Consider the following 12,187-nt stretch of genomic DNA (forward strand, 5'->3'; position numbering starts at 1 on the left):
TCCCCTCATATGGATTAATGATAGTTTATAAATGGAGGCATTAGAACTGTAAAAACTGATATACCAACCACTGTGATATATGTTAAGATGATAAAGAATAGATACAAGGCAATGCATCCATAATCTGGAAAGGGCTCTAATTTAAGGTGTCAGTTGTCTGAACTCCCTTGGGCTTTTCTCACTTGAGAATAAGTATATGAGCTTGGAAGGAAGGGTCACTGAACCATCCTACTTCCTTAGTTCCTTTTTTTTTTTTTAATTTTTTTTTTTTTTTTTATGTTTTATTTATTTCCAGGAGAGAGAGAGAGAGAGACAGCGCGAGCAGGGGAGGGTCAGAGAGAGAGGGAGTCACAGACTGAAACAGGNGCTGGCAGTCAGCACAGAGCCCGACGCGGGGCTCGAACCCACGAACCGCGAGATCATGACCTAAGCGAAAGTCGGACGCTTAACTGACTAAGCCACCCAGGCGCCCCTCCTTAGTTCCTTTTTTAAAAAAACTCTAATTCCCTAGCAGGTATAAAATAAAACTAATGAAAATTCAATTTTTAAAAAAAGCAAATGTAACAACCTTTTACTTCTTGACCTTCATCATGGGTTGTAGTCCTAAGCCACACTTAAGGAAATGTTAAAATTTCCAGTTGACTTCAGCTCTATCTAACTCAGCCATCTCATCTTGCTCCCCAAAAAAGTTATCCCTACTCTGGGTTTTCCTCTTCTCATCCATTGATGGTAAGGGAAAGTACTAACATCAGAGAGCTGATGATATGAATGTTAAACGTATATATTTTTAATTATTATTATTTTTTATTTTAGAGAGAGAAAGAGAGAATCTTTTTTTTTTTTTAAGTTTTTATTTTAATTCCAGTTCGTTAACATACTGGTTAACTATAACCAGTGTTATACTGGTTTCAGGTATACAATATAGTGACTCAATAATTCCAACATCACCTGGTGCTCATCACAAGTGTATTCCTTAACCCCCGTCTCTTGTTTAACACCGCCACACACACCTCACCCCTCTATAATTAATATTCTTTTTCTTGGTTTGTCTCTCCTTCTCTGAGAGAATCTTAAGTCAGCGTGGAGCCCAATGCAAGGCTCAGTCCCATGACCCTGGAATCATGACCTAAGCTAAAATCAAGAGTTGGACACTTGGGGCGCCTGGGTGGCTCAGCTGGTTGTGCATCTGACTTCAGCTCAGGTCATGATCTCATGGTTTGGGAGTTCGAGCCCCGTGTTGGGCTCTGTGCTGACAGCTCGGAACCTAGTGCCTGTTTTGGATTCTGTGTCTCCTGTTTGTGCGCTCTCTCTCTCAAAAATAAACATTTAAAAAGAAAAAAAAGAGCTGGACACTCAATCGACTGAACCACCCAGGCGCCCTAAATATTAAACTAGTTAATGCTAGATAGGGTTGGATCTATCTACGGATCAATTTACATAGCACAGACTTTTACTGTTTTTTCTTTCCTACAAATTGACGTTAACAGTGCCTTTCTGTATCGCAGGCCTTCTGAACCTCAGCACTATCAATATTTTCCATTTTCTTTGCAGTAGGGAGCTATCCTGTGCCCTGTAGGATATTCATCCATGACGTTCACTTATTAGATGCCAGTAGCAACATCCTTCCCCAGCTACGACAAAGAGATTGCCAAATATCCCGAGAGGTAAAACTGCTACCAGCTGAAGACCACTGCTGTAATGTGATCTTGGGAGACAAATACTGGTCAAGCAGTGCTCGGATAAATAACCCCCTTTCAGAAAAAGACTACACAAATGAGTCGGAATAACACTAAAAGTTTATGATTTCTTTAACCTAAAAATATATATGGCACTTTCTCTTGACTCCAGGGTGCTTGAAGCCCCAGAAGAAAACTGATCACATAACCAGTGCCCCCATAGCAGACACACACAGAGTGGCACGGCCAGACCTGCGTTGGAAGTGGATTCGTGGAGCTGCCTGCCCCACTGGCATAACTGCCAGGTTGCCACTTCTAAGCATTAGCTAGTGACTTAATCACACTTAAGGTGTCTTCAAGCCATCATGAAGCCAAGCAGCGTTTCTGCTCAATTGGTTTAAAATAAAAATTCATTTTCTGTAATGATGTTCCAACTTTTCAATCTGAAGAGCATGACTTTTCCACCAAAACGAGTAAGCTCCAGACATCGCTGTGGCCAGGAACTGATTATGCTCATCCATGCAACCTACTCTTCATGAACATCTTCAGTGTTCTCAGGTTGAAACTCCTCCAACTTTTTATGACTAAAAACTACTGTTAAGTGTTGGCATGCAATTTAAACCTGTTTAAGTAACGCATATATGGCTCTGAAGCACTTAAACTTCAAAATGATTTAAGAAATACCGTAAAGCTGCGTTTTCATGGCAAACATGGTTTTTGCTTCTTAAAGACTCAGACCTTAGCTAGAACAACAAAGAATCAAATGTTAATTAATTTTCTTCACCATCTGAAACCAGGGCAAAAATCCAGTCTTTCTTAGACTGGGACTTTCTTCCTCCACACCATGCCTCAGACACTCTGAAATATGAACTAAGAACTAGTGTCTGCATCCTGGTGTGGGGCACCACACCAAAAACCTCACACAGAACCAGAGCTGTGAAGACCACCATGGGCCCTTGGAAGTGGAGGTTATGAGGAAGCCCTGGGTATGAAGACACACAGGAAGTAGTAAGGTCAAACACTCAGAGGCAACTCCCTGGTGCAAGACTGACCACAGGCACTCCTTACAGGCTCCCAGAGTCCAGAACCCCTGTCCCAAGAAGCCAAATGTGTAAAGAATCTCATGAGGGCCCTGTTCATTTACGATAAAATCTCTTTCTTGAGCTAGATTTGGGGGGCTTCTATTATTTCCATTCCTAACACTAAGCCTGCTGGCTGTATCATGAACTACTTACTGCCTGGTTCTCATCTCCTGGTGATAAAGTGTCACTTAAAAATCTATCTTCAGGGCTCCTGGGTGGCTCAGTTGGTTAAGTATCCAACTTTAGCTCAGGTCATGATCTTGCAGTTTGTGAGTACAAGCCCAGCCATCAGGCTCTGTGCTGACAGCAGAGCCTGGAGCCTGCTTTGGATTCTGTGTCTCCCTCTCTCTGTTCCTCCCTCACTCGCACTCTGTTCTCTCTGTCTCTCTCAAAAATAAAGATTAAAAAAATAAAAATAAAATTGGGGGGGAGGAGGGATGGGCATGGAGGAGGGCACTTGTGGGGATGAGCACTGGGTGTTATGTGGAAACTAATTTGACAATAAACTATTTGTAAAAAAAAAAATAAATAAATAAAATAAATAAAATAAAAATCTATCTTCTTGTGAAGAGGAGAAGAATAAAATTCTGGGTTTGGATAGTGGTGATGGCTCCACAACAATGTGGCTATATTGAATGCCACTGAACTGTACACTTGAAAATGGTTAAAATGAGAAGTTTAATGTTATATATATTTTACTAAAAAAAAGTTTAAAAAAACTATCTTCTTGAGAAAGGTATGATTACAATATCCAATCTATAGGAACTTCTAATCCTCAACATTAAGTGAAACCGGATAGTAGGAAATTTTCTCCTTACAAAATATATGTAAAGTATATCTTCCAAACTCCCCTCAATTTAGCAATGTATTTTGAGAATGTATCTAGGGTGTTTAAAAATGCCCCTTTTAGGTGCCTGGCTGGCTCAGTCAGCGGAACACATGACTCTTAACTTCGGGGTTGTGGGTTCAAGCCCCAAATTCGGTGTAGATTACTTAAAAATAAAATCTTTAAAAAAATAAATTAAAAATAAAATAAAATGAAATGCTCCTTTTAAAAAGTAAACAATTATATGGAGTATGGAGCGCCTGGGTAGCTCTGCTGGTTAAGCATCTGACTTCGGCTCATGTCATGATCTCAAGGTTCATGAGTTTGAGCCCTGCATCCAGCACTCCACTGTCACCTTGCTTTTCTTTTCATAGTAAAGTACGCTTCAAATCCTGTCTCCCTCTCTCTGCCCCTCCCCTATATGTGCGGGCTTGTCTGTTCTCTTTCAAAAATAAATATATTTTTTTAAATTATGTAAAAAAATGCTAATAATGAAAAACAGCAGTAACTTTTTTTTAAAGCTTTATTTATTTATTTTTAATGTTTTATTTATTTCTAGGAGAGAGAGAGAGAGACAGCGTGAGCAGGGGAGGGCCAGAGAGAGAGGGAGTCACAGACTGAAACAGGCTCCAGGCTCTGAGCTGGCAGTCAGCACAGAGCCCGATGTGGGGCTCGAACCCACGAACCGCGAGATCATGACCTAAGCGAAAGTCGGACGCTTAACCGACTAAGCCACCCAGGCGCCCCCAACAGTAACTTTAAAACATGTGGAATAGACCAAAAACTCTTATTTTCATGTCAAAGATAACAACTTTTTTATCTACATTTTTCTACATTTGATCTTAGCCAAAAGGCCGAGAAGCAATTATCTACATTTTTCTATGTTAAGACCAAAAGCTGATGAATACAAGATGAATTTACCTTATGTTTCCCACATGAAAAGAACAAACATATTCATATTTGTTTAAGTTTTGGGTAACAGGCCAACAATTTAAGATAAACCATACTGAACCTGTAGTTTTTAGCAATTTTGTATCCAAATTCATTTTAATTCTTTATTAATCTTTCTCACTTTTAGGTGGGTTTTTTTCCTTCTATTTTCTCCTTTAACTTCTTTTTTTCTTTTTTCTATATAGTTTAGGGTGACTCTCTCAGGAACCAGGAGTTCTTTGCCATACTAATTTTGACCTTCTCGTGATATTTTAACACTTAAAGAAGTACTTTCTTTAATTTGGTCACTTGTAATTTTTTTTGGTCATTCTCTACTTTATTTACATCTGTACTTTCAGATTTTTCTTCTTTATACATTTGTCTTCTCAGTCTTCATTACTTTATTCTTGATTTAAACTCCCTGCCTGCCTTCACTACTACCATCTCAAACTCTCAACTTTTCCCTCCATAATCTCTTAATTTGAAGGGTGAAATTTTATATCTAACCAAAACATAATACAATACATTTTGTTTCTTCAAAAGACATGACTTAAGGCTTTCTCTCCTCTAACATGGATAGCCAAATCATAACCAAATTAACATTTTGTCAACTATAATTCTCTAAATAGAAGGAATAGTCAGTGTTCATAACTGTAGTTCGAAAGGATTACAGTAAAGCATAAATCTTGAAATATTTTCTCAATAATCACCAAAGTATTAAATTATGAGTTTTAGTATTAATTGTATTTGTCATATCCAAATTCTTTTAAAATGGGTCTTAATGGTCAGAAAAGATGACAACTTTCTATTAACTAGGGTTTCTTATTAACTGGAGCACTTGATTCCTCAATTATGCAAGTTAACAAAAAGAATCCCTACAAATGCCAAACAATTACAAAAATTAGAAATTCTACATGGCATTTTTCTTTTGTCGCGATAAGTAGAATTTCTTGCTATACTTCAATATATAGAGTGCTCACTAAATCAGCAGATGAAAAAATGAAAAACGAATCAAAATGTCAGTTTTTGTATTGTTGTGGGCAGCGCCAAAAACTTGGGAGTCTTAAGCATACGCTGTCAATTCTCAGATTTCTGTAGCAGCATCTCAGAGAACACCCAAGAAAAGAAGGGCTTTCATTTATTTTTGCCAGTATTGGTCATAATTCTCATGCTCTTTGTAAGGATTTGTGATGCTTTGGAATGGTCTGTTCCCTAACGTTGAGCTGACCAAACAGTCTGGTAAAAATGTATACAGACATGTCTGAAACAAATGATCCACATTAAGTACCTTCTTTTTTTTTTTTTTTTTTTCTTGATAAACTATATCCTTATGTTTTATTATTAGTTTTGTTTTATTTTTCAATCACAGGTACATTTTCTTAACTTAGAATCACCACCTGCTTTGTAAATTGTTTGACTCCGCAAAAATCAGAAGACACTAACGGACAGCCAACCCATCCCCATGGTGCCCTGAGTGAAGACAAGTCAGTTTACATTTATGATGGACTAAAATCCCACTACCTAAGGCTCCAAGCAGTGAGAGGAACAGCCATCAAACACATTAAGTACCTTCTAGAAAGTAAATGCTCTTTAAAATAATTTACTACTGATCGGACAGGTGTTCTGTATGGCAAAAACTGGGTTTGTAAATTCTGTTTATTTTCTCCCATTATTTGCTTTTTATTTTAATCATCTATGGAGTGAAATTCCATGTTCAACTTTCCAATGGTCTGAATCTCCCTGAAAATGTTATGCTTTGGAATGAAGCTCCTCATGTAATTTCTCAAGTATTTTGAGGTTGGGTGGTTAGATGAACAACCAGAACATAATCCATTTTCAGCTCATAGGATAGTCAAATAAACAAAAATATGTTTCTGAATGAAAGACATTCAAAGGAATACATATTACTGCATATTTTCAGTATGATTATGTAACAAAACGCCACTTCAAAGCTAACTTTTCGTTTGGATTACATGTGCAAAAAGGTCAGGGCTATGTTTTCTGTAGGAAATTTTACTTTTGCTTACTTGGAAGCAGTGAAGTTCTTGCTATTTAGGGGCCTCTGTAAAGATAAAAACACATAAAGAAACATTTAATAATAAATATCTGTGTTTTAACCACAGCATTATTTTTACTGTAAGCATCTCTTCACTATAAACTACACCTTTAAGACTGTCTTTAATAGAAATATATTTCTCAGAAACTTTACGTTTGGATAATCTATACAATAACTTTAAACTCTTTCATAAATTTTTACACAAATCAGCTGTCCACAGGATAAACTCTCAACCATGTCCTGTAATTAATGTTAAAACAGCTGAGGAAAACAGATAAAAATGTTCCAAGGTTTTCTAAACTTTCCAAGGCCTTCTGAAATGTTTCATCTCCAGATGTCTCAATACTTATAAGTTTTGAGTCCAACAATTTTGGCTAGTTCTAAATATAAAACTAATTAATAAATACAATTTGGTTTCATTCACAGAGCTGGCTGCCTGTCCTGGACTATTTGGAAGGTGATGAGGGTCCCCAAGAACAGATCAACAATTTCCCTCCCGCCCTCCCTCGCTAGGCCTCTTAGGTCGTCCTTAAGTCTTTCCTGAAATCAAAGAAGCATGTACACTGCAACTGTAGTTTGAACTTCATTTCCTTCCACTCCTTCCCCAGCCATGACTGCACAGAAAGAATACAAAGACCAAATGAATTATATAACGGGACTGCCACTGAGTTGAAAGGTAAGGATATATTTATTTACACTCCAGAGTAGTTTTGTTTACTCTTCTAATCTTAAGAACAAAAAGCATGTGGTCCAACACAGAATATAATGGCTCACACCCAGTACCATTAATTAATTCAAAACAGAAAAGAAAGAATGATTTCTGATTTCAAATTGTTGATGATGAGGAAACCAAACATTCCCTGAAAACCTCAGTTTGGACCAAGGTCATTCGATATTATTAGCCCTTGCAGGGCTACAAAGAGAAATCAGGAAGTGCTGAGTCATCAAGAGCATAAGTGACGTCCCTGTCAGCACTTCTGATGCCAGGTTCAGAGGTGAGTGTACCTCCTTTGACCTGCCACTCTTCCTTTCCTCACTGGTCCAGTGCAGGCAACGGAGGGCTGACTGCTACCAAGTTGAGGACCGGCATGAACCCCAACAAATAACTCTATTTCAGTCCCAATTCTATAAGCATTTGTCTCTACATAAGACTATTAAAACAAATTGTTAAAAAAATTTAAATCAAATTAAAATCAATATGACACTTATTATCGGTCAAATGAAGCGGTTATACATCTAGTTTCCGGTAATAGAAGAGAGTTTCCACCTCAAATAATCAGTATGCCTTTGCCAGCATGCAATTTATGTGCATTCAATTCCCCAACAGGCATTATCAAAATAGTCCTATCCAGGGGCACCTGGGTGGCTCAGTCGCTTAAGCGTCGGACTTCAGCCCAAGTCATGATCTCACTGTTCCTGGGTTCGAGCCCTGCGTTGGGCTCTGTGCTGACAGCCAGCTGAGAGCCTGGAGCCTGTTTCAGATTCTGTGGCTCCCTCTCTCTCTGACCCTCCCCTGGTCACTCTCTCTCTCTCTCTCTCATAAATAAAACATTAAAAAAAATTCAAAATAGTCTTATCCAAATGATCTTTGCATGACTAAAATACAGTACTACATAGAAAATCCTATGATGGGGGAAATAACACCTGGAGCCACGGTGACCTTGAACTGGTCATTTAAATTTTCTGTGTCTGTTTCATTACCTATTAAATGGGAATAACAATTCCTCCCTCCCAGCTGTGAGAATAACTACATTAATAGCAACAAAGTAGATAACTGCCATGCAGAAAGGAATGGCACATTCATATTTAAAAACAGCACAAAACCAAACTTTGGTCTCAGGCTCTATGGACTTCATTGGACACTTTCAATAATTTCACTGGATTTTAATGTTTATGTTGTCACCAGATTAGAGTCCACACAAGAAGAAAATCTCGGAACACTAATAGTAGTACATGAACAGTAGTCAGTAGCATTGGGTTATATAAAAGTATATATATATATATATATATATATATATATATTTTAAATATTTTTTATTTATTTCTAGGAGAGAGAGAGAGAGACAGCGTGAGCAGGGGAGGGTCAGAGAGAGAGGGAGTCACAGACTGAAACAGGCTCCAGGCTCTGAGCTGGCAGTCAGCACAGAGCCCGACGCGGGGCTCGAACCCACGAACCGCGAGATCATGACCTAAGCGAAAGTCGGACGCTTAACAGACTAAGCCACCCAGGCGCCCCTATAAAAGTATATTTTTAAAAAGGTAATTGTATATGAGAAACATCACAATACTTTATTGAGGAAAAAGTTAAAAGTGACATCAAGAATTAGTACTCAGCATTTCTCTGCAGATCCCTACAGGCCTCTAAAAATCTATTCAAATTAAATCAACTTTTCCTCAATCATTGGCAGTTAATTTTTAAATTCATCTAATATTATAATTTTTGTAACTGAACAAAACAAAAACAGCAAGCATTACTTTTTGCAATATTTTATTTCATTGTAGTAAATTATTTAGTTATATTATGGAACAAATAAACATTGTGAGCTAGCCAGGGATTCAAGTACATTTACCAAGTTGTATCTACTAGAAATCTTGGGTTGTCAAAGCCAGATGTAGCAGGGACATCTGGACAATTATCTTTTCAGTCCCTTTGCCATCCCTGTACACTTAGATGATGCAGACGTGACTGAAAAGATTTATATTCTTCTGACTGTGTGTGAAAACAAAACAGGAAGACTGTCTCTTGGCCTTGACTCTCAAAAGGAAGAACAGACCAGGGTGACTTCATTAAATCTTCAGATTAAATGTGGAAATGATTTTAGCACCCAAAGATGATATAAGATGGAAAAGAACTCAAGTAGACAGCATAACTCTTCCAAACAGCTAACATTTGCTGAACATTTCTCAAATCCCCTGTGCTCATATCCTAACTAGTACCTGATACAATGCCTGCCTAGGGGTAATTACCCATAGGAAAACTAGGCAGACTGGATAGAGTCCTGCTGGACTTAATCATTTTGTCCAAGAGAATGAGAGCTACACATAATATCAGAATTTCAAGGGGACTTTGTTGAGTCCAGCCATACATTTCATGAACAAAACCCTCCCTCAAAACATTACAAGTAGTTGAGTATTGATACCAAGGAGGAGAGGAAGAGGCAGTGAGATAACTAAATATTTGCCAAGTGTCAAAAACATAACAGGAACCTAAATTCAGAAACATCAATTAATATGTTTCCTAATTTTACAAATGAAAAAGCTGAAACTTAGAGAAGTATAATAACGTGGTCAAGTCACACTGTCATGTGGTAGAATGAGAATGTGAACCCACATTTGACCTCAACTCCTGGGTTATCAATAACATCCAAGGGTCAATTAATAATAACATGGTTGGACGCACTTGGGTGGCTCAGTTGGTTGAGCAATGGACTCTTGATTTCTGCTTGAGTCATGATCTCGCCGTTTTGTGGTTTTGAGCCCCACATTAGGCTCTGCGCTGATGGTGCAGAGCCTGCTTGGTATTCTCTCTCTCTCTCTCTCTCTCTCTGTCTCTGTCTCCATCCCCTTCCCCTGCCCATGTTCTCTCTCTCGGTCTCTCTCTCAAAATAAATTTTAAAAATAAAAAAAAATAATAATAATATGGTTGTATGTCCAAGACTCCATGTGTACCCTCATACTTTTTATTTAAAACTTCACATTCAAACTTATTAGGATGCCAGCATAGCACCTTGCCCAAGAACACCATATATCACTTTGCTGAACTGTGGTTGATGCTGAATTTGTTCATGTATTACCCTACAAATGAAGCCCCTGCTCAATCACTTACAAGAATATATGTATAAAGTTGATGTCAACCCACAATCAGCTGAATATATTTTCAACTATCATGCTAGCTGCATGATCAGACCTTGTATCTCAGAAGCAAAGTAGACAGATATGAGATAACTGGTTATTGTCTAGCACTAGGGCTACAGGCTTCCAACAGTAGGCAATTTTCTTCTATGTAAGTTTCCACTAAATTCCCAACCATTGTCGGCATACACATGCGCTAAAAACTTTTTCAGTCATTCAGCAGTGGCCAGGAAAGCATGTGCAATTCATAGTCATTTATGATTTGGGTTTTCTTTTTACATAAAAATGGGATAATTTTTAGGACCCTAAAGTCCTTCAAATCACATTAGGGTAATATCCTACCCCCTGCCACAATCCATTTATTGGAATTGCTAAGTAAAAAACAACAACAACAACAAATGTGCAAAGGGGACAGAGGTGAAAATCAAGGTTGTGGACAATTTGGGAAAGAAAGAGAAAGAAAATCAATCCTATATAGCACTACTTGCCTGGAAAAAAAAAAAAAAAAGTTGCACCAAAGCTTTCTCCATTCGAGCAGTTGGTTTTGTTCCCTGACTGCTCCCCCACATATCTAAGTGCAGTGAGTACATTCCCAACTCCTACTGCCAAGTTAAAATGAAAACGTTCTCAGTCTAGAAATGATTGAGGTGGTTTTCTTTAATCAAATTAGAGCAGCCAAATGTTCCTTTCAAAGGTAACTGTCTACTCTGCAGCTGTATGCAAACTACCACATCAAATGTGAAGGAAAAAATAGCGATAGAATTGTGTCCTTACAGTACAGTGCTGGCTGCAGAGATGGAGAAACAAAAGCATCAGTAGAGCTAAGAATTACATTCACAGTGAGCTTCCAGAAATATGCTGACTTCACAAACTGTGAACAATGTACTGAAACTTCCAGTATATAATTAGCTATTTTGGGGAGGGGAGGAGTGTGGGGGGGAAATTCCCCCTTAAAAACAGCTAAGCAGCAATAGATACCTTGAGTCATTTACCCTAGAGACCAAAGCCTCAATGAGAAACATTAAAAGACTGGCTGAGACTTCATGCACAAAAAAAATCTCATACTTTGCTTTTTCACTTCCTGTCTCCATCAGAAACACACCACAGTGAGTAATCTTGAATATCCAACAAGCTTCAATTAAGCTTGTAATGATTCATTTACATGCAGAATTTATTCTTTTAAATCATCAGACATGGGAAATTCCTGCAAAGAATTCATAGTGGGCTTATCTTTTCAGTTTGTTTCTCTTAAGAACAAGCAATTGATTAACATTCCCAATAATGATGTCAAATTAATTATTGCTCGTTACGGGTTTACACCAGCTGTTGGGATGCTATATGGAAACCTAGAAATGACAATGTAGATAACCAGGTGCCATTAGAAGACTGTGAAAATGTTGCCTCTACATTCACGGCTCTTTTCCAGGTGATTAGACTGTTCCCAAAATTAAGGAATGTCACAAAAATAGAGAAGTCTATCTCACATGATCTCCAGAACATATATATTCTTCAACTTTGTTTGCTCCTGGTGAAATCTGTGGGCTACTTCCTTGAGTCACATTACTTTCAACATATCCAAATGTAAAAACTGCTAAATTAATAAAATCTCCTGCAGGCTATAAGCAATTCTCAGGCCACTACCTTTAGTTCCACCCTTCTGCTCCCACTCTGGAAAGCAAACTAAACTGCAAGAAATAATGCCATTTTAATTATTTAAAAATTTATTTTCAGAAACATATCAGACGGACTGCCAGTTCAAAATGGC

General features: G+C 38.0%; 1 protein-coding gene and 1 non-coding gene across 3 annotated transcripts in view; both read right to left on the reverse strand.

The window, feature by feature from the left end:
- Window positions 1-12,187, reverse strand: part of CDK6 (cyclin dependent kinase 6) — a 259,745-nt gene that overhangs the window by 224,885 nt on the left and 22,673 nt on the right. The gene's annotated exons all lie outside the window — the stretch shown is intronic.
- Window positions 5,922-6,069, reverse strand: LOC120247501. Its single transcript, XR_005532330.1, has one exon. It is a non-coding gene; the product is annotated as a small nucleolar RNA SNORA79 (small nucleolar RNA).

The sequence above is a fragment of the Hyaena hyaena genome, unplaced genomic scaffold (genome assembly GCF_003009895.1).
Source record: "Hyaena hyaena isolate Hyena2069 unplaced genomic scaffold, ASM300989v1 scaffold_528, whole genome shotgun sequence".
In the NCBI taxonomy this organism is placed as follows: domain Eukaryota; kingdom Metazoa; phylum Chordata; class Mammalia; order Carnivora; family Hyaenidae; genus Hyaena; species Hyaena hyaena.